We start from the raw sequence: 24,292 nt of genomic DNA, 5'->3' as shown, positions 1-24,292 counted from the left end.
CACGATACAAACTCTAGAAGACATGCTTCGAGCATGTGTCATCGATTTCGGCAACGGCTGGGAAAAGCACCTTCCTTTAGTGGAGTTTTCATACAATAATAGTTACCATACCAGCATTCAAACCGCTCCATTCGAGGCATCGTACGGACGTAAATGCCGGTCACCTCTCGGTTGGGCAGAGGTGGGGGAATAGTCAGATTACAGGTCCACAAATAGTAGTTGACGCCACTGAACGAATTGCACAGATACGACAACGCATGGCGGCAGCACGCGACCGTCAGAAAGCATACGCGGATAAGCGTAAGAGGCCATTGAAATTTCAGGTCGGGGACCGGGTTTTACTTAAAGTCTCACCCTGGAAGGGTGTGGTTCGATTTGGTAAACGAGGCAAACTCAATCCACGGTATGTTGGACCGTTCGAAATCACTGAAAGAATAGGCCAAGTAGCCTACAGGTTGAACCTACCAGCTAAACTAGATGCAGTTCACAATGTATTTCACGTGTCGAATCTGAAGGAGTGCCTGTCAGATGAGACCCTCATAACTCCTTTTAAGGAACTCACTATCGACGAGCGGTTGCAGTTCGTCGAGGAACCAGTTGAAATCACGGACCGGGATGTTAAGGTCCTCAAACACAAGAGAATCCCTCTTGTCCGAGTTCGTTGGAACTCCAAACGTGGCCCAGAGTACACCTGGGAACGCAAAGACCAGATGACAGAAAAGTACCCCCAATTATTCGAAACCAATGCAACCACTACTGAGGCTGAAGCTACTACTACTGAATTTCGGGACGAAATTCCAAATCAACGGGGGGATGATGTGACACCCCAGGAAAACCAGTGAACGATGTAATTTACCTAGCTTCCTCAGTGAGTGCGTACCAAATTTCGGGACGAAATTTCTTTTAAGTTGGGGATAATGTGACAACTCGAATTTCCAAGATTCTATTTCGCATTTATTGCACGTTCTTGTATTATTTAGTTGTTACTCGCACAATTGATTGTCATGGAATCTTATATGTTTTAATTGTGTGATTGTGCATGATAGTTTGTTAATGGTGAAATTGGTAAATATATGAACATGGCGGTGGAATTGGGAAATTGTTAGGGGATGGTGTACTTGTGTAAAATATAGAAATTGAGGGTGTATAGTGTAGTTAGTGAAAACTAAACCATACTTAACCCTAATCTCTTTACTAATCATTCACTAATCATCACAAGAATCAAAAACACGTACCCACATTCCCTAATCCCCTCTACAACCATCTTCTTATCATTCTTGGAATCACAAGTCTTTTGCATCAAGGTTGATTGCAAATTCATCTAGAATCGAATCAAGGTAATCGTTTAATCATTGTGTGATGTTAAATTGTTGATTGATTGATTGGTGTCAAAACCCTAGTTTCTCATATGATAATCTCTGCATGATTGATTGTTTCTGATTCATGAAAATGATTTGAGTTGTTGTGGAATCATTGTTTGATGATGTAGAAGCAAGATAGGTTGAATGATAGATTGATGATTGATCATTGCACTGTACAAACGTATGAATTTAGGGTTTTCATGTTCGTGTGATAACAAAACGTAACTGTTCTGATCATATTGATTCTGTGCAAATTGAAGTTCACGCATGTAACTGTCTGAGTTTAATGTTATATCATATGTCTGAGTTTAATGTTATATCATATGTCTGAGTTTAATGTTATATCATATATCCGAGTATAATGTCTTCATAAGGTCCGAGTTTATTATTTGTTAAAGGTCCGAGCATGATGGTTATTTGAATGGACCGAGTTTATCATTCATTGAATGGACCGAGTTTATTGATTAAACAATGGTCCGAGTTTATTGATCTTATTAGTGGACCGAGTTTAGTGATCTTGTTAATGGTCCGACTTTATGCAATGTGTGATGTATGTCCGAGTTTATCTAATGATGTTTGGATCCGAGTTTAATGACCTTATAATGGACCGAGTTTAGTGATTCTCATATATATCCGAGTTTATTAAATTCCCATTGGACCGAGTTTATCATATGGTCCGAACATAACACTTTAATTTGGACCGAGTTTAATTATGTGGGCCGAGTTTATCATGTGGTCCGAATATAATACTTTGATTGGATCGGGTTTATTTATGTTATGTGTTGGGCCGAGTTTATTTGATGAAAATCAAGTGGTCCGAGTATATTAAGTTAATGTGACCGAGTTTGTGTGCTTCATGTATGTCCGAGGTTGTATGATGATTACATGTGCTATCCGAGTTTTTTGAACAGGGGAGACCCCCCATACTGTTTGAGTTTTAGAAGGGCAAGGCCCTGTCTGATATTATGTGATATTCAATTTGAAACAATGAACTGTGTGATACAATAACAGCAGGTTCTGTTCTGCATGATGTGATATCTATGTTGCTGTAATTGTGGTATATTACTGTGCTTATGTGCAAACCATGTTAGTTGAATCAGTAATCGATTATCATACACAGTTGATTGAACGCCAAGACTTGTAAACCCTAATTGAGTTTATGCACTTACGTCAAATATGTGCAATGTATCCTAGGTCGTGGATAACGGACTTAGACAATTGTTAAACCCTAGAGCATAGCATACCGAGCAAACCAAGGTGAGTTCACACAGCCAAGGCATGGGGTTCCCAGGGTGGGAATGGGATTTGATTATTTACTGGTACTTGTCTATAATGGAACGTAGTGATGTGATTTGATGAACTATGGTACATACTCCACTGTTAGAACTACTACTAGACTAGTAACACTTATTGAACTGATCTTCGCACACCTGCCAAGGGTTGGCCGCGATATTATGACTGACTTCGCACACCTGCCTTTGGAAGGCCGCGAACTGTAATTTACTAATCTTCGCACACCTGCCTGGTAGGCCGCGATACGGATAAACCTAGTCTAGAATACTCGGGATGAACATCCCCCTAATATCTTCGCATACCTGCCTGGGAGGCCGCGATGGAAACTAATACGATACATGACATAACGAACGAACATACTACTACGCACACTATACTATTACTGAACTGTAAACTGTGAACTCGCTCAACTAGTTTGTTGATCCTCTGTTACATGCCTTGCAGGTCGTTAGATATTTATGGAGCTTGCACAGGGAGGAGCAGGTCGTTGTGGAGCATGAATTATGTTTTGAACTTATTGAACTTATGTTACACATTTGGGCTTTCGTACTTATGCTTCCGCTATACTTATAAACTATGATTATGTTTTGAACACCTATCAAATTGAATGATTGGTTTACATTTATTATACTTGATAATACTTACATGTTCGATATGATTGGTGGCTTGATCCTGGTCAGTCACGCTCCCAAGCGGTGATACTCCGCAGGTGGATTTTTGGGGTGTGACAACACATATGGGCAAGTGCACCCATGGTGGACGTAGTATAGTGTTGGTAAGATACCGAGGTCGTCCAAGGACACAAGAGCTTTTAGTACTGGTTTATCCTCAACGTCTAATCAAATCAAAAGTTAGAAAAAAAGGTTTTTTTTTTTTTTTTTTTTTTTTAAACTAGAAAGATAAAACTAACTAAAATGCTGAAAAATAAAATAAAAATAAAAAAAACAGACAGACAGGATGAATCACTTGGATCCGACTCGTGTGTAGTGTAACCTTTGATTATTTTCGCACTTTTGCACTCTTCAAGAGATTATCTTACTAATTGTAGCAGACCCCTCTTTTGAAGGTGACGTTACCCTCAACCCAGTAGTTTGAGTCAGCAAGGATACAATCCTAAAGGGTCGGATTATTGAAAGATAATTAATTAAGTTATTAATGCATAATTTGGTAGGCCCCTCTTTTGAAGGTGATATTACCCTCGGCTAAGTAGTCTGAGTCAGTAGAGATACAGTCCTAAATAGTCAGGTTAAAGTTTTAATAGTAGCTTACTTACGAGGGGATCAAAGAGTTTGGACCCCGCCATCCAATACCGGTGGGTATTGAAGGAGGTCCTACTAAATTTGTCACAGGTCCTTTGCAGGATCTATACACTGAACAATGGCAAGACTCTTACCAAACCGTTCCCTTAACCCCCAACTAGGTAGCCAACATATCTCCATATAGACCGTGGAGATATGAATGGTGAAAATCTTTTATTTTATATAGATAGTAAAATAATGCCAAGACACCACGGAAAAATGATAAGGAAGAATCACCTTCAACATAAGAAACTAGTTATTAAAGTCATTAATACATAACCAAATAAAAAGTGTGAAAAGATTAAAAATAAAAAGTATTACACTAAACACTTGTCTTCACCAAGTGATGTAAGAGACTTAGGAAAACATGGCCTTTGATTGTGTGGTAGTCTCGGGATCCAAGACTTAGCCTAAAGGTGGGTGGTTGGGTTAGTGGTTAGTAAAAGGGCGAAAAGCGTAAAAAGCGTCAGTTTTCGGAAGACTTTTTATTATTTTTTTTAAAAACTTTTTAATTTGATGAAGCATTTCTTTCAACCAAAGTTGTTTTTGATAAACTTGTTTGTTTATTTCTTTGGCTTCATCATCATCATCATATTTTTTTTTGCAAGTCATAAAAAAAACCGAGCTTTGTTACTAAAATAAAGGGGTTTAAAATGAAAAAGGTTTTTGGTGGGTAAAAGGGTTTTTGTTTTGGGTTAAGAAATGAAAAGGTTTAGGCTCAAAAGGGTTAACTAGGGGGATTTTGGGTAGGTGGAAAAAAAAAGAAAAATAATGGTGTAGAAATAAAAAGGGTTAGTCCTAATGCCTCCATCATTTAGTTACTCGGGTTTAAGTTGGTAAGGACAATGAATGTATCGTCGTGGCAAGTTCTAGAGTCGTAAGAACCAAGCGGCTATTCACACAAGAAACGGAAAATGAGCAATTAGTTTAAAGATATGTATTTGTATGCTCAACAAACGCTCAAAACTCACTTTTTTGTGGGAATGAGTTTTTATGTGATCAAGTATATATAATCAAATTTTAACTAAGATTGTCATGTCGTTTCATTATTTTCTTATGTTGGTTCTTTTTATCACGACGCTATCGGTTGTAAATTTGTAAAAATATAACCTTTTTAGAACTTGAATTTCCCAACTTAAACTTAGACAAGTAAAAAAATGAAAATTTTTGAAAAAGTTTGGGGTGATTAGCGGTTCCAATAGAGTTTTGTGTAAGGCTTGTAATTAGGACTTGCAAGACTCAAGGTTTCAGCACCCCCCCCCCCACTTAAATTACACATTGTCCTCAAAGTGTCCCAAAAATAAGTTTTTAGGTTGATCGAATGTGTAAAAAGGTGTGAAAATGCAAAATTTTATGTTACTTGGTGTCTTGACACGGCCCCGTGGTGTCCGGGCACGAACCCGTGTTCAGACCGCCAGTAACAAATGTTTGTAAAAAGAAATAGAAGCCTGTCACGGGGGCGTGTTCAGTGAGCATGCCCCGTGTCCAGTTACCTGAACTAGGCTTTTTCTACAGATTGTGCAGCATGGAGCCGTGTTGGGCGGGCACGACCCATGTTGAACTTGCTGTAATGAAGAAAATTTTGTCGGATGGCCCTGTTTTTGTGCATGGGGTGCTGGTTCAAGTTTCCCTCGTTATCCTTCACCATCCCGATTGTGTTTTATTCCATTACAACATCAGCCAAACACCAAAAAAAACCGTCATTCCATTTAAGTCATAGAGAGAATTACATAATATTCCTAAAAAGTAAAAATTCTAGATAAATAGGTCAAAAGAAACACAAGAAATCTAAACCAAGAAGTTCTAGCCTAACACTTATTCTATTGTCAAAATTTCCGAAGAGATAATTCTCTCGGTTGGATGTGGCTTGAAGAACTTCTTCCCCCGGGCATAGGTTCCTCACACGTCGGCGAGCCACTACTCTATCTCCCTAGGGAGAAGGAAGGCGGGCTCATTGGCATCGGTTTGAGGGAGTGCAACCTCCACCAGAACTTCTTGTAGATCTTCAAGAGGAGGCTCCGCTGGAATGTCATCCCACCCGGTAGGATTGTTGATTCCAAGTGCTAGGTTCCAATCCTCTTGAGGTAGGATTAGTTCCATAGGAGGGGTTACAAGAATGTTTAACCTCTGGTGCAAGAGGTTAATTTCTTGAAAACTGTTTTCCAACCCCACCGTAAGATAATTTATACGGTCTATAAGGACCTCCTCTACCGAAGTCATTTCGTCAAGAGCTTCACGTAATGCCATTACGTAGCGTACGAGAGTAGCTTCAATCAAAGACCTTCTTTCCCTTCTACTGTTTCTGGAATGTGCAGAAGAGATTCCACTGTTTTGACTAGACATTCTACGAAAATAAACCAAAAATAGTTCATTTTAATGAAACAGTAACTTCGGACACGGCCCCGTGCTCAATGAGCATGGCCCCGTGTTCACCTTTCTGAAGATTTTTGAAGCAAGGAATCATGTAGTTTCAAATTATTTTTCCAACTTATGAAGCATTTTTGAGCAAAAATAACTTAAAACAATGTTGTACAACTTATTTTTAACAAGATTCCTTGAACAAAAACCTAACAAACCTCACAATAAAGCTTGAAATCATGGTGATCTCAACCTTCAACGGAGTTGTTGAGATAAGAAAGATGAAGAAGAAGGTAATGGATAAAAGAGGAAAGGACAAAATGGTTGTTAGAACCTTCTTTTAGAGAATACCTAGGATGGTATGGGAGAAGATCCTCTCAAATCTCTGTCCTTGGATGGTCCAAATGTGAATGATTCTTGGCTGCATTTATTGTGACAACTGGCACCAAACCGGTAATTTCCGTACACATTAATTACTATTTAATGACTGCAATTATCTGCTTAAACGTCAACATTGTTTGATTACGTAATATACTTGTTAATTCATGCACGTTTTTATACTACAAGAATTACCTTATGATAGCGATGCGTCAGAAATACTAGTAAACTCACCGGTAAGACACATTGTGTTAACAATTCTGCAGAAAGCAGTTAGACAATAGAATTGGAGCATAGGTGTAGGTCCAATGACAAGAATACATTGAAACCCAAGAGTACATACAAGGTTTAACATATAGACATTCCGAAAGCTAGAATACGCACTAAAAAGCACCCGAAACGCACTTTAAGTGCTGAATTTTACAAAATTCAGCTATAGTCAGCTTTTTAACACATAAATATTGTGTAGAATTCATGTTTTATTATCCAGAATACCATCCTAAGTGTTGGGAATTAAAACGGTTACAAAAGGGTACTCAATGGACACTAAGCGGTGCAATTTAGCACTTTAACGAACCGGTATTTAACCAAACAACCGGACATTATCTGGAACATCAAAATATTACTAGAAGCATTGTTTTAATGTTTCTGAACTAGTTATGGTCCCCGAACACCATAACACCCCTTATAACGTAATAACACATCAAGTCCCTAAAAAAATTCATGAAAGCTAACTTGTTTATAAAAATAAAGTTTGAAATTACACATTACCCACCCCCCCCCCCGCCCTACCTTATTTACGGTCACCAAAATATTGCCAAGATCTTACAATATCCATCAAAGATCTTGCTTGGATTAATTAGATTTCATATGATCTTGCTTGGATTTCTTTTGATTTCCTAAATATTGTAAGATTCATTAGAAGATATGCACTATAAGGATGACCACTCACCTCACACTTCACCACTCCATCTCCCTCATACTCTCTCTCTCCCTCTCGGCCTAGAAGTGCCACCACCACCACCATTTTCAACCACCATTCATCCATTCCAAGCTTGACATAAGGTGCTAGAAGGTGATTAACGAAGTGTAGAGCTTGTGGACCATGAAGAACTTTCTCCATTTGCTTTTATCCAACCATTTTGTCATCTTCAAGTCCTAGTATTCTTCCCTAGCCTTGTTGCTAGTGGTGAGCCTTCATGATCTCTTATTTCTTCATATATTTGATGGTTAAAAGATGATACATATTGTTAAGCACAAGAACACTAAAGAGTATGAAAATAAATCCTTAACATAAGCTTAAAAATATAAGAATACATGTTGAATATGTTGATTTGCTTCTTGTTGATTGATGATTTGTGTTAGTAATGTTAGACATCATAAGAAACCTACTAGATTGTGATTAAACACATGATCTAGTAAGGTAAAGTGGTGATCTTGTGAAAGACCAAGATCTTCATGATTTATGTCTTCATGAACTTGAATAATGAAATGGGTTTTCATATGTAAAAATGATTTAAACAAAACACAAATCTTGTAAATAGATGATTTCCAAATGATTTTCTCAAGAAACCAAGTTTATTTATGAGGTTTACAAAGTCATGGTTCCTAAATAAACTAACCATATTTTTAGTGTTGAGGCAAGACTAGAAACATATTTTATCAAGAAAGATACTAGAGAAATATTTTTAGAAAAATCATCTTACAAGTTGTAAATGACTAAATCTTTTAGTAAAGTGATATACAAACAAATAACGATGTTTTTAAGGGTAACTAAACCTACTAAATAACATGGTAAATTACAACATGTTTTTACAAAAACTTTATGTTCATGATATAGTGTAATATACGTGATTTTGACACTCGGAAAGTGTTGACGATTGTTGTGATGATTTAAAAGAAAATAAAACATGTTTTGAAAACATGGGAAACCTCCATTTTTAGGGGAAACTCTGTCAAAATTTATATAAATTTTGACACTTAGAAAAATATAAGTTTTTGAGAAACTTATTCCCTAAAAATGTATCTAAAAAATATTTACCAAGATTCCCCTAATTTTTGTGTTAAGAAGTGATGATTTCTTCAAGACTAAAATTGATATTAAGTATGTATATTTTTGAGAAAAACATATATACATTTATTGATCACCAAATTTTGTGCTAAGTGTGTGTAGTATGTATTATACGTAATAGTGTATTAGGACTTGAAAATACACTAAATACTCTTAAGGAGTGAAAATACAAAAATACACATACAACATGCTTAGACACATACAAGAAAATATATTTATGAAAATATATTTCTTCATAGAATAAATAACTTGGACAAGTTATAAACATGAAATGAAGCTTTGGACAAAATACATAATTCGGGTGAAAAATACAAGATACTTATATTTATTTTTGAGAAAATAATATAAGTAAGATACATAGTTAAAAATATAAATTATTTTTAACACAAGAATACATACACAAAAGATAGTGACTTGTACTTGTGCGATACAAGTCTAGTGACTAACGTTAATAAAACACATTTAGGTCACGACGCTAGATAAGCAAATCCGATGAAGTTTACGACGCAGGAACGCAAAGTTGTGAATTCATGCTCCCCCTTTTCTTTTAACTATTTTCAGTTTTATAACTTCGGGGGTGAAATACATGTTACAATATTACAATGTTTACAAATGGTATGATGGATACAAAAACAAGAAGCACTCTTGGTTATAACTAGTACCAAGTATGATGCGATACGAGAAATGATACGAGAAATCGTGTCACGAATAGGGTACCATAAGCACCATTAATCAACAATATACCTAGACCGCAAACAAAAGGTTAGATCTAACGGGTTTTCGGGCAGCCACACTCTTGGTGAGAACGAGTACCGAGTAGTACTTTTGTGTCTCAGTCGTGAATCGACAACTAGAAAAATGCCTATGGTTTGGTTGCTTCCTATGTCGTGTCACATGTTAATGGCCTTGCAACCCATTAACAACTTGATACATACAGAAATACTTGATTTATAAAAGATACATACATAAATACTTGATTTATACAAGATACATACAGAAATACTTGATTGATACAAGATACATACCATGTTTTTCATACAAAGTATACAAACGTTCAATACAAGAACTGCATGAATTCACACCAACATTATGTTTACGTTTTTCCAAAACTCACATGTATTTCAGCTAACTAAAGTGGATGTGCGCGCGGTCTTACTCTTGCTTGTGGATGTTGTTTATGTTTGTCATTGAATAAAGTTGTAAACTTTCAGACAATATGTTGTCTCGTGATGTAAACACTTAATCTACGTTTTCAGTAACGTAATGTTATGGGTATTTGAAGTTATTTTTACGAGCATGTAGTTTGTTTACCTTTCGTGTGCAATGAGAACCTTTCATGATCACACCTCGTGCTTCCACCTAAGAAAGGGGTGTGACAGATTGGTATCAGAGCTGCGATTGTAGTTAACGAGGATTCCTTCTCGAGTCTAGACTACAATCTCTAGGATCCTTGCACGAAAACAATTTTTTTTTCAAAGAGTTTTCATTGTATAAAACTTTCCGCGACATCCACTACCTAAAACTGTTTACAAGAGTCAAGAAAAGACACTACGAGACTTAGGGTGCACTGGAGTAGCACTTGTGTGTTATTAAGAATTACTTGCAATTATGTGTGATAGTCGATATATACATATACTAGAAGTAGAAAGTCACAGGTATACGTGACTTCGTCTGAAAACAATGGCCTATCTGAAGGAAGAGATACAAGGATGAAACGAACTGTGCGGACTATGCAAGGAGTTACGTAATTATGGATGCATACATAATTATGGAATTCAATGCACATAAATCACAGCAAGTCTTGTCACGTATAGATTCCCTCAGTACAAGAAAAGGGTCAAACGTGAACACCCTTCCCCCAGCCTAATAAATACTTTGTGGAGTAACAATTTAGGGTATAAAGACAAGAACCGCCAGCATTTATCCATTTATACATGCTTGTTGCTGTATGAATTGATTTAAATGGTGGAATGTTTGATGTCACTTATGTGGGTATATGTCTGTGAATATACTACTACTGTCTCATATGACAATATCAAACAAATGTCTAACCCTATTGTGTTGTGTTCTGTTCGAACATGGCACCCAGAAGAGCTGTGAATGCTCAACCTCCTCCTCCCCCACTGCCAAAGATTGCTGAAGAGCTGAACGCCCTACTGGAAGAAAGGATCTCCGCAGCTATCGCCCAGTACGAGGCGAACCGTAATGGGAATGGAGATTCATCTGGAGGAACCGCAGCTCAGGGCTGTACTTTCAAGCAGTTCCTCGACTGCAAACCGCTGAACTATGACGGCACTGGAGGTGCAGTGGTGTTCGTACGCTGGATGGAGAAGACTGATGCTACTATCCGTATGAGCAAGTGTGCCGCGGATCAGCAAGTCACTTTTGCTACAAGGTTGTTTGTTGATGAAGCTTTGACTTGGTGGAGCTTGCAAGTCCAAACTTTGGGTGATGATGTCGCGTATGGCATGTCTTGGGATGAGCTAAAGGAGAAAATGAGAGAAAAGTATTGCTCTCGTGCTGAACTCCAAAGGTTGGAGACTAAATTCTGGCATTTGACCATGGAAGGTGCTGATATTACTGGTTATACCCGAAGGTTCCACGATCTGTCGAGGGTGATCCCCTATATGGTGACTCCCAAATTTAAGCGCGTTGAACGCTACATCTGGGGATTGGCTCCGGAGTTTTGCAGCATGGTAACTTCGGCCAAACCCGCAACAATCACCGAGGCTGTAACTCTAGCTGTCAACCTTATGGAAGATGCTGTTCGAATGAAGAAGTTATTGTTGAACCCAACAGAAAAGACCGAGATGCATGTTGAGTCGTCCGGTGACAAGAAGAGAAAGCATTCGAATCTGAATCAAGCAACCCGCAGCAACAACAAAGGTTCATATAACAAGAAGCGTGACACTAACCCACTGAAGGAGGAAAGAATCTTTGCAGCGGCAAATGATACGGCAACCAAAGGATACCAAGGCACCCTGCCTAAATGCCAAAAATGTAACTATCATCATAAAGGAGCTTGTCAAATTTCAAGATGCGACAAATGTGATAGATTGGGTCACCAAACAGAAGACTGTTGGGGTAAAGGAAAGAACGGGAATGGAAACCGCAACAGTGCCGGTAATAGAAATGGTGGAAATAGAAATGGCAATGGTAATCGGAATGGGAATGGAGCTGGGCAAAACCAATGATGCTTCAGTTGTGGAAGCAAAGATCATTTCATAAAAGATTGCCCAAGGGGAAACAACACTCAGGCTCGAGCATTTGTGATTGGAGCAAAGAACGCACGTGAGGACCCTAATGTGGTCACCGGTACATTTCTCATTAACAATCACTTTGCATCCATATTATTTGACACTGGTGCCGACTATAGCTTGATGTATGTGGAATTTCAATGTATGTTTGGAATAGAATCTAGTAGATTAGATATTCCTTATTCTATAGAGCTAGCCAATGGTAATCTTGTTGAATCGGGCGAAGTTGTTAGGGGTTGCATATTAGAACTTGGTGAACGAAGATTTAGCATCGACCTCTTACCTATTCAATTGGGTAGCTTCGATGTAGTTGTCGGAATGGACTGGTTGTCCAAGAACAAAGCTGAAGTGGTTTGTCACGAGAAAATCATTTGCATCCCTCTGGCGAATGATGAAACCCTCATAGTACATGGGGAAAAACGAGACGTGCCTCTGCGAATCATCAGTTGTATGAAGGCACAGAAGTGCTTAAGGAAAGGATGTGTTGCTTTCCTAGCGCACGTTGTAGACAAGAAGGCTGAGGAACCAAAACTCGAAGACATCCCCGTGGTGAAGGAATTCCCTGATGTTTTTCCTGAAGATCTGCCAGGACTACCTCAGCAACAACAAGTCGAATTCCATATAGACTTGGTTCCAGGAGCCGCTCTTGTAGCCAAGGCACCCTATCGGCTTGCACCATCCGAAATGCAAGAATTATCTACACAACTCCAGGAGTTGTTGGATAAAGGATTCATAAGGCCAAGCTTCTCACCTTGGGAAGCTCCAGAATTGTTCGTAAAGAAGAAGGATGGAACTCTGCGGATGTGTATCGATTACAGAGAACTAAACAAGCTCAGTATCAAGAATCGGTACTCGCTACCGAGGATTGATGACTTATTTGATCAATTGCAAGGGTCAAGCTACTACTCCAAGATTGACCTTCGATCTGGATACCATCAGTTAAGGATACAAGAGGAAATCGTACCAAAGACTGCATTTAGAACACGCTACGGACATTACAAGTTTCTTGTGATGCCATTCGGACTGACGAACGCACCAGCGGTATTTATGGATCTGATGAACCGCATATGCAAACCATATCTCGGTAAATTCGTGATTGTATTTATCGATGATATCCTGATTTACTCACGAACGAAAGAAGAGGACGAACAACACCTCAGAACGATTTTGGAACTACTGAAGAAAGAAAAACTTTATGCAAAGTTTTCAAAGTGCGAATTCTAGATTCGCAAAGTACAGTATCTTGGTCACATTGTGAATGAGAAGGGCATTCATGTGGACCCATTCAAGATTGAAGTAATAAAGAATTAGGAAGCTCCCAAAACCCCAACTAAGGTTCGACAATTTTTGGGCTTAGCGGGCTATTACAGACGGTTTATTGAGAATTTCTCAAATATAGCTCAACCGCTAACCATCCTCATGCAGAAAGACAATAAGTACGACTGGGATGATAAGCAGGAAGAAGCTTTCCAATTACTTAAAAATAAGCTATGCGATGCACCAATACTATCCTTACCCGAAGGCACTGAAGACCTCGTGGTATACTGCGACGCTTCACGACAAGGCTTGGGTTGCGTGCTCGTGAGTCATCGCTTACGCTTCAAGACAGTTGAAGGCTCATGGAAGAAACTACACCACACATGACTTGGAACTCGGCGAGGTGGTATTCGCCTTGAAGATCTTGCGACATTATCTACATGGCACAAAAGTCTACAACATATATTTGATCAGAAGGAATTAAACATGCGTCAGCGACGGTGGGTCGAGCTGCTGAACGATTATGACTGTGAGATTATGTACCATCCTAGAAAGGCAAACGTTGTAGCAGACGCGCTAAGTCGAGGGTTAAGACCCTAAGGGTTCGAGCATTAGAAATGACTATTCGAACGAACCTAACTGCACGTATTCGTAACGCACAACAAGAAGCCCTTAAGGGAGAAAACCGTAAGCTGAATACCTCCGGGGTATGTTGAAATATATGGTGCCAAATGAAGAGGGAGCCTTATACTTTAAGAAGCGTATTTGGGTTCCGCTCTATGGCAACATTCGAGAAGTCATCCTTGATGAAGCACACAAATCGAGATACTCGATCCATCCAGGATCGGACAAGATGTATCAAGACTTGAAAGAATACTATTGGTGGCCGAGACTCAAAAGCGATGTTATTTTTTATGTTGGAAAATGCCTAACCTGTGCCAAGGTTAAGGCTGAATATCAAAAACCGTCTGGCCTACTACAACAACCAGAGATACCCATGTGGAAGTGGGAATAAATCTCGATGGACTTCATAACGAAATTACCCAGGACCCCTAGAGGGCACGATATGATATGGGTGATAGTTGATCGATTGACGAAATCTGCGCATTTCCTACCGATCCGAGAAAAGGATAGCACTGGAAAGCTTGCTGAGATACAATTAAAAGAAATTGTGGCACGTCATGGAGTGCCTGTCTCAAGTATTTCAGACAGAGATGGACGCTTTGTCTCAAGAATCTGGCAATCCTTTCAGGAAGCCTTTGGATCTCAGCTAGATCTGAGCACGGCCTTCCATCCACAAACAGACGGTCAGAGCGAACGGACTATACAAACATTAGAAGATATGCTTCGCGCATGTGTCTTGGACCTAGGCGGCAGCTGGGATACTCATCTACCTTTAGTTGAGTTTTCCTACAGTTACAGTTATCATACAAGCATAAAAGCCGCACCGTTCGAAGCTCTGTATGGCCACAAGTGTCGGTCGCCTTTATGTTAGGCATACGCTGGAGACAAACGAATGGTTGGTCCTGAACTTGTACAAGAGACAACCGATAAGGTTATGCAGATCCGAGAGCGCATTAAGGCGGCTCGAGATCGACAAAAGAGCTACGCGGATCGAAGATGAAAACCATTAGAATTCGAGGAGGGAGACAAAGTGTTGTTAAAGGTCTCACCTTGGAAGGGCGTAGTAAGATTCAGAAAGCGTGGGAAGCTGAATCCCTGATACATCGGACCATTCAAGATTTTGGAAAGAATTGGTACCGTGGCATACAAGTTGGAATTACCGAAAGAACTTAATGGAGTACATGATGCGTTCCATGTATCCATCCTCAAGAAGAGTCTAACACAAGAAAACGTGATCATCCTTGCGGATGAAGTGCATATTGACGACCCCCTCCGATTTACAGAACAACCCGTCGAGGTTACAGACTGGAACGTCAACAAGACCAGGAGGAGCACTGTCAAACTTGTCAAAGTGCGTTGGAACTCTAAGCGCGGACCTGAGTACACATGGGAACGTGAAGACCAGTTTAAAGAAAAGCATCCCCACCTGTTCAAGAAGACTCCTGCGAGAGTTAGCTCAGCCTGAATTTCGGGACGAAATTCTTTTAACGGGGGGAGACTGTGACAACTGGCACCAAACCGGTAATTTTCGTACACATTAATTACTATTTAATGACTGCAATTATGTGCTTAAACGTCAACATTGTTTGATTACATGATATACTTGTGAATTCATGCAAGTTTTATACTACAAGAATTACCTTCTGATAGCGTTGCGTCAGAAATACTAGTAAACTCACCGGTAAGACACATTGTGTCAACAATTCTGTAGAAAGCAGTTAGACAATAGAATTGGAGCCTAGGTGTAGGTCCAATGACAAAAATACATTAAAACCGAAGAGTACATAAAAGGGTTAACATATAGACATTCCGGAAGCTAGAATACGCACTAAAAAGCGCCCGAAACGCACTTTAAGTGCAGAATTTTACAAAATTCAGCTATAGTCAGCTTTTTAACACATAAATATTGTGCAGAATTCATGTTTTATTATCTAGAATACCCTCCTAAGTGTTGGGAATTAAAAGGGTTACAAAAGGGTAATCAAAGGACACTAAGCGGTGCAATTTAGCACTTTAACGAACCAGTATTTAACCGAACAACAGGACATTACCCGGAACATCAAAATATTACTAGAAGCATTGCTTTAATGTTTCTGAAATAGTTATGGTACCCGAACACCATAACACCCCTTATAACATAATAACACATCAAGTCCCTAAAAAAATTCATGAAAGCTAACTTGTTTATAAAATTAAAGTTTGAAATTACACATTGTCACACCCCGACCACGTAAAACAACAAAATGTGGCGGAAACGTCGGGGAGCGTTGTAACAAATCATTGTTTCACAACCATGGGTTCAAACAGTTTCGTTTTATTAATTTAAATGTATTACATTACATTGGAATTTGAAACAAATCATGAACAAATAGACTTTCATTGTTATTAAGTCACTAAGGCCTCGTCCATTCCTATGTGAGCATACACCAATATCATCATCAAATATCATCAACTATTGTACCTGAAACACATGTGAAAATACGTCAGCATAAAAATGCCGGCGAGTACATAGGTTTTGTATGGGTGTCAGATTCATGACTTGTTTTACATGTTGCAATACTTATTTGAAAACCTTATTTTGAAAAGTATAGTATTGCGACATAATTAACCAACTCAAATCAAGTTGGTTATAATTTATAAAATCTCGTAACCATGACTCCTAACTCCAAAACATTTGTTTAATTAAACCCAAATTTGAAAATCGTTTTTGAAATAAAAACTCGACTAGTGTATGTATATATATATCGTTAGAAAAACCTTTTAGTATTACTTTGCTTTGATAACCTTGCCCAAGTGATCTAGATAACGCAGTGATATATAATATATTAAAAGCACTTATATATAGGAAGTACCAGCGGCGTATCCACCATGCTTTTAGCACATTACACCCGCCCCGTTACCAAATCACTTCTCTAACCCAACGGTTCAAACAGATTTCAAATGGTTCATGTCAATCAACAGATACAAACGGATCACACGGTTCAACAGTTACAAACGGTTCACATAAATCAACGGTTAAAACGGTTCACATAATCAAATGGTTACAACGGTTCACATAGTCAAATAGTTACAAACGGTTCAAAAGGTAATTCAATGTGTCCATATGCTGGATGAGCATATGCAGCAAAATGTAATGTAAAACAATGTACTAAGTATGCACTAAATGAACATACATAACATAAAAACATAATGAAATCAAGTACTAATAGTGTACTAATGAACATAGCAATCATATGATATAAAAACATGAAAAACACGAAAGTAACAAGTAGGCACATGTGTTTCACCCCAAAACGTTTGAAAAATAGTAAAAGAGGGAACTATGTACTCACTTGAGGGTGCTTAGAAGTCTTGAACAATAACCAAGCAAAGCTAAAGGGATCACGGAATCAAACGGCACCCTATATAGGTAACTATGTAAATAACCGGACCTAAATCAGGAGATTGGATAGAATGAGGTTAGTAACCAAATGAGTAAAGGAACTCATGTAATATGGTTTAACAAAGCCTACATTCTAAAAGGAAACCTAACCTAAGTACTTACGACCCATTACGACCCGTTTAGGTAGCTTACGCTACTTTAACGCGTCGTTTGCATAAAACGCGTTTGGACCACCTAACTATTCCTATGACAAGTATTATATGCCTTAACATGTATAATAATGTTGCCTAATCAGTTTAGATGTCAAAAATTATGTTACATATGCTTAAAATGAATTTATGCGTAAAAAGGGCATTTTGGTAATTTTCCTAAGGCATATAAACTACCTATCATACAACTAACTAAACGACCTGACCATAAGGTATAACCTCGGAAGGTTATTCCCTATACAACTATAGTCACCTAATGTGTATGGTCAGATCCTAATGATCGACCAAACGGGTCGGGTTCGAAAGAGTAAGCGATTGTTTAGATCGCTTACCTTACGACCCTATATAAGCACTAAATCTAAAAGTGACGAGCTAAACCTGTAAAAACATGTTTAACGAATTTAGAAAACAGGTTTGGTATCAAAACAAACGGTTTTGATACCTAAAAGTAGTTTGGTTACAAAATACGTGAGAATACGCATTTTGGCCGAAACTACGACTCGTCACTGAGCCTAGATAACGTGGTAATCAGTAGGTATAATCACTAGGGACTATAACCATCGTGATTACACTCACGTTATGAAGTTCAAACGAACTTCGCATTAACCATAAACTGGATAATGTAGAAAGTCAAACGCAGTTTGACTTTCACGATAAAAACGAATAAAAAGAACGAAGGAATACTTACAAAGGGTCCAAGCAAGTAAATCTTGATCCAAATAGCTCAGGTATGAAGCAAAGGCTTCAACTTAGAGCACATTAGATCAGATTTGTGTGAATTGCAAGGAATGGAGGTGTGGGTATTTATAGATTTCGGTCCACCGTCAGGATCATTCCTCGTAAACGGAGTTTGGATCTCAACCCTCCATGTGTGCCCATTGTATTTCAATACTAGGGGACCTTAAAACCAGCATATAGAAAGCTTAAAAACCATTTGCAAAGGCCCTAAACAGCTGGAATAGCTGGAAATAGGCTGTAAAATGATTTTTGAAGGTCTGACATGCTTACACGGGCTGCGTAAGGTTTAATGGGGCCTTACGCGGGCTGCCTGAGCTTTCTGATCAGCAAACAAGTTTCAAACATTGCAGTTTCAGTCCCTGCATGCTTTTAAGGCCATTTTTGATGCGTTTAAGGCCCGTTAAGCCATTTTCAAGGCTCTACAATGATGCCTAATTATAGGGGACATGAAACAAGCTCAAAAATATGTCGGATTTCGGTTACTTTGGCTGCACGATCACGTTATTCGATTAATTACGACGAAACACGAATAAACACGAAACAACAATCCAAATTACGCGACGAATGAAATTTTATCATGCCAATCACTAAAACATAATATTTTAATGATTGCATAAATTTTTTGATGTCCGGATATATTCAGAACGTAAAATATGCGCGAAAATGCAAACTTATGCAATTTTTTGCGCTTTTAGTCCCTATTGATCAAGAAAGTTTATTTTTGCGCACCAAACACCTCAAAGCCTATTTCTAAGCTATGTAAAGGATATTTATGGCATATTTAACTTATGATCAAGTTCTGGAATGTTCGTTACAGTACAAAATCGGCAACTTTCACAGTTTGTCGAATTTAGTCCCTGTAAGCGAACAACCATGATTTTGGCATACCAAACCATCCAAAACTTATTTTGAAGTTATATAAAGGTTATTTAAGGTATGTTAAGCCTATGTCACTGTTCCGGAGTGTTTGTTACATTAAACTGGTTATATTAACGCATCAGATCGCGAATAACCTTCCAGAAAGCGATTTAAAGCCCGAAATCGAACAAGAATTGGCATGTGCAAACGATACACATATTTATACAAATCCCAAGTATGAAACACAATATTTCATTGATTTGGTTTTTGTCTGATGGTCGCAGTGACATAGGTGTCACAGTCTCCCCTACTTTAGGAAATTTCATCCCGAAATTTATTCGTAGGAGTCTGTCTATGACTTTGTGTCAAATAACCACCAGAGATATGCAAGGCATAATCCTATCATTTCCTTAATGGACATTCTTCAGAAACGAAAATGAACAGACAGAGTCATTTTCAACGGTTGCTTCATCAGAAATGGAAATGAAAAGGGTAATCAAATGGATGTTCATTTCCTCAACGGATAATCTTCAGAAACGAAAATGAATAGACGGAGTCATTTTCAACGGTTGCTTCCTCAGAAACAGAAATGAAAAGGGTAATCAAACAGATATTCATTTCCTCAACGGACAATCTTCAGAAACGAAAATGAACAGACGAAGTCATTTTCAACAGTTGCTTCACCAGAAATGGAAATGAAAAGGGTAATCAAACAGACATTCATTTCCTCAACGGACAATCTTCAGAAACAAAAATGAACAGACGGAGTCATTTTCAACGGTTGCTTAATCAGAAATGGAAATGAAAAGGGTAATCAAATGGATATTCATTTCCTCAACGGACAATCTTCAGAAACGAAAATGAACAGTCGGAGTCATTTTCAGTGGTTGCTTCCTCAGAAATGGAAATGAAAAGGGTAATCAAACGGATATTCATTTCCTCAACGGACAATCTTCATAAACAAAAATGAACAGACGGAGTCATTTTCCACGGTTGCTTCATCAGAAATGGAAATGAAAAGGGTAATCAAACGGATATTCATTTCCTCAACGGACAATCTTCAGAAACGAAAATGAACAGACGGAGTCATTTTCAACGGGTGCTTAATCAGAAATGGAAATGAATAGGGTTAACTCTAGACACATGAAAAAAATAGTTGTGGTTTCTGTGCACTAAATTCCATAATTATGTACGCGTCCATAAATACGTAATTCCTTGCACAGTCCGCACAGTACATTTCATAATGTGTAGGGGAAGAAAATCAAACCTGTGATGAGTGTGGCTAGACTACCATAGGGTCCTTTTAATTAGATAGACAAATGATTTCTTTAATTAGATCACTAAGGAGTCTTTTCAGCTATGTCATCACATGATATTCCTAACCAGATTTTTGGATCAATCTGTTTAACTAGACCACTCAAGGGGTCTAATTACGGAATAGTACTTCATAACCCAAGGGACTTAACTACAACGTAGAAGTCCATCAAGGATTTAAGATAGTACCTTTGGATATCCTACTATGAATCCCTTATATGAAGATTCTATGAGGATTTGGATAACAAAAATTTGGATCACACAAAAACAAAAAAGGGAACACATAAGCACATAATCACATAATTGATTAACTTGACCTTTAATTTGTTATCTTTGGACATTGATATTTAAAGCACACCAGGAATCCAATCCGTGGATATCCTTTGGCACTTTAATCATTTTCAAGAATCTATCTATGAAGATAGGAAAATCTTAATAGGAATTCGGCTTTGTCCTTATTGAATCGTAATGTACGTATTGAATCATACAAAGAATTCAATTAAGGGCTCCGATGAACGATACCCATCCACAAGGATCTAATTATGAGGATAGAAAGATCCTACATGGATTTTGGAATTTGTGTAACGAGAGGTGTTCCGACACCTTGAACTAGGCATGCTTAAGTCGATACACAAGGTAGAAAGTTCATGAGGTTGAGGCGCTAGATATGTCAAGGCGACATATGAAGCAGAATTTGAAGGTTGAACAGCAGCAGGATTTGTAACAACATTGCTTTGGATTGCAAAGCGGCACATGTTAACCAAATGTCCCTATCGTCCACTGTGGGTACATTTGAAACAGGGTATTTGATTCGGATGATGACGGTGGCATTGGTTACACCAAGGAGTAGTTCCCTTATACGGCTTCATCCCTGAGGCGAGTCATGGTGATAGATAAATCAACGGTCCTCTAGAGTACGACACCTATCCGCTGGGTAATTGCAATACCAGGTTTGGACATTTGATTGTTGTTGTGATGAAGAGGCATCTTGAAGATAATGGAAGCCATAGGAGGAAACAAGTGAAAGACAGTCAAAAGAGAATGACAACGCATGAAGATTGTGACCATTTGTTTGTTATCAAAGGCAAACAAATGAGACGGTGACTAATCAAAGTAAGCGGGTCAATATAATGTATCGCGAAGACATGCTCGCCTATAAGTGAACACTCACCCCAAGAGTTCCCATGTAAGAGTGACTGGTCCGATACTGCGGATTTGTACGAACACTCTAGCCTTAGACAGAAGACCCAGGGTACATGCACCCACCCTTCCAGTTTGCACGTGTTCACATTAATGAGACCCAAACTTTGACGAGATATTGAAAACTTTGAAGGTTCAAAACCTTATAACAAATCATCCTCGAACAGATGATTAGTTTTCAAAGTAGATTCAAAATTTATGTTCTTATTGTGGTTGTCACTTAAGGATAAATGACAGTATTGTTTTAAAATCTAAACACAAGATAACTTGTGTTAGGGTCCTAGGAAGGTTATAGTCTAGGTCTAAGCATTACTAATAACCTAATTCCCTATAACCATTGGCTCTGATACCAACTTTTCTGTCACACCCCAACCATGTAAAACAACAAAACGTGGCGGAAACATCAGGGAGTGTTGTAACAGAATCATTGTTTCACAACCATGGGTTCAAACAGTTTCGTTTTATTGATTTAAATGTATTACATTACATTGGAATTTGAAACAAATCATGAACAAATAGACTTTCATTGTTATTAAGTCACTAAGGCCCCGTCCATTCCTATGTGAGCATACACCGATATCATCATCAAATATCATCAACTACTGTACCTGAAACACATGTGAAAATACGTCAGCATAAAAATTCCGGCGAGTACATAGGTTTTGTATGGGTGTCAGATTCATGGCTCGTTTTACATGTTGCAATACTTATTTGAAAACCTTATTTTGAAAAGTATAGTATTACGACATAATTAACCAACTCAAATCAAGTTGGTTATAATTTATAAAATCTTGTAACAATGATTCCTAACTCCAAAACATTTGTTTAATTAAACCCAAATTTGAAAATCGTTTTTGAAATAAAAACTCGAATAGTATATATATATATGTATACATATATATATATGTATAGGGTAATGCTAGATAAAAAACCCTAAAATTCTTAGAAAACTCTGGAAACCCAAATGGGAAGCCATTTTTACCCAACCTCCCGACATTTTTTTTTTGAAAAAAATTACACATGTAATATACATGTTTTAGAGTGTTTTGGGCCAAAAAAAACAAAAAAGCGCCGAAGGGATTTTTAAAAAAAAAAATAAACAAATTTCAGCTCCTAACACGTGTTAAGCAAAAAAGACATAATTTTGCTGAAAATTGCTGAAACTTTTTTTTTTTTTTAAATATCCCTTCGGCGCTTTTTTGATTTTTTTGGCCCAAAAGTCTTAAAAACATGTATATTACATGTGTTATTTTTTTCAAAAAAAAAAATGTCGGGAGCTTGGGTTTTCTCGGGTTTTTTATATATATAGGGTTTTCTATCTAGCCCTACCCTATATGTATATATATATATATGGGTGTGTATATATATATATATATATATATATATATATATATATATATATATATATATATATATATATATATATCGTTAGAAAAACCTTGTAGTATAACTTTGTTTTGATAACCTTGCCCAAGTGATCTAGATAACGCAACGATATATAATGTGTTAAAAGCACTTATATATAGGAAGTACCAGCGGCGTATCCACCATGGTTTTAGCATATTACACCCGGCCCGTTACCTAATCACTTCCCTAACCCAATGATTCAAACAGATTTCAAACGGTTCATGTCAATCAACAGATACAAACGGATCACATGGTTCAACAGTTACAAACGGTTCACATAATTCAACGATTACAAACGGTTCACATAATCAAATGGTTACAACGGTTCACATAGTCAAATAGTTACAAACGGTTCAAATTGTAATTCAATGTGTCCATATGCTGGATGAGCATATGCAGCACATGTAATGTAAAACAATGTACTAAGTATGCACTAAATGAACAAATATAGCATAAAAACATAATGAAATCATGTACTAATAGTGTACTAATGAACATAGAAATTATATGATATAAAAACATGAAAAGCACGAAAGTAACATGTGGGCACATGTGTTTCACCCCAAAACGTTTGAAAAATAGTAAAAGAGGGGACTATTTACTCACTTGAGGGTGCTTAGAAGTCTTGAACAACAACCAAGCAAAGCTAAAGGGATCACAGAATCAAACGGCACGCAATATAGGTAACTATGTAAATAACCGGACCTAAATCGGGAGATCGGATAGAATGAGGTTCGCAAACCAAATGAGTAAAGGAACTCATGTAATATGGTTTAACAAAGCCTACATTCTAAAAGGAAACCTAACCTAAGTTCTTACGACCCATTACGACCCGTTTAGGTAGCTTACGCTACTTTAACGCGTCGTTCGCGTAAAACGCGTTCGGACCGCCTAACTAGCCCTATGACAAGTATTATATGCCTTAACATGTCTAATAATGTTGCCTAATCAGTTAGAATGTCAAAAATTATGCTACATATGCTTAAAATGAATTTATGCGTAAAAAGGGCATTTTGGTAATTTTCCTAAGGCATATAAACTACCTATCATACAACTAGCAAAACGACGTGACCATAAGGTATAACCTCGGAAGGTTATTCCCTATACAACTATGGTCACCTAATGTGTTTGGTTAGATCCTAATGATCAACCAAACGGGTCGGGTTCAAAAGTATAAGCGATTGTTTAGATCGCTTACCTTACGACCCTATATAAGCACTAAATCTAAAAGTGACGAGCTAAACATGTAAAAACATGTTTAACAAATTTAGAAAATAGGTTAGGTAT

Source organism: Helianthus annuus, chromosome 4 (genome assembly GCF_002127325.2).
Source record: "Helianthus annuus cultivar XRQ/B chromosome 4, HanXRQr2.0-SUNRISE, whole genome shotgun sequence".
In the NCBI taxonomy this organism is placed as follows: domain Eukaryota; kingdom Viridiplantae; phylum Streptophyta; class Magnoliopsida; order Asterales; family Asteraceae; genus Helianthus; species Helianthus annuus.
The sequence above is the reverse complement of the archived record's forward strand: the minus strand, read 5'-3'. Positions refer to the sequence as shown.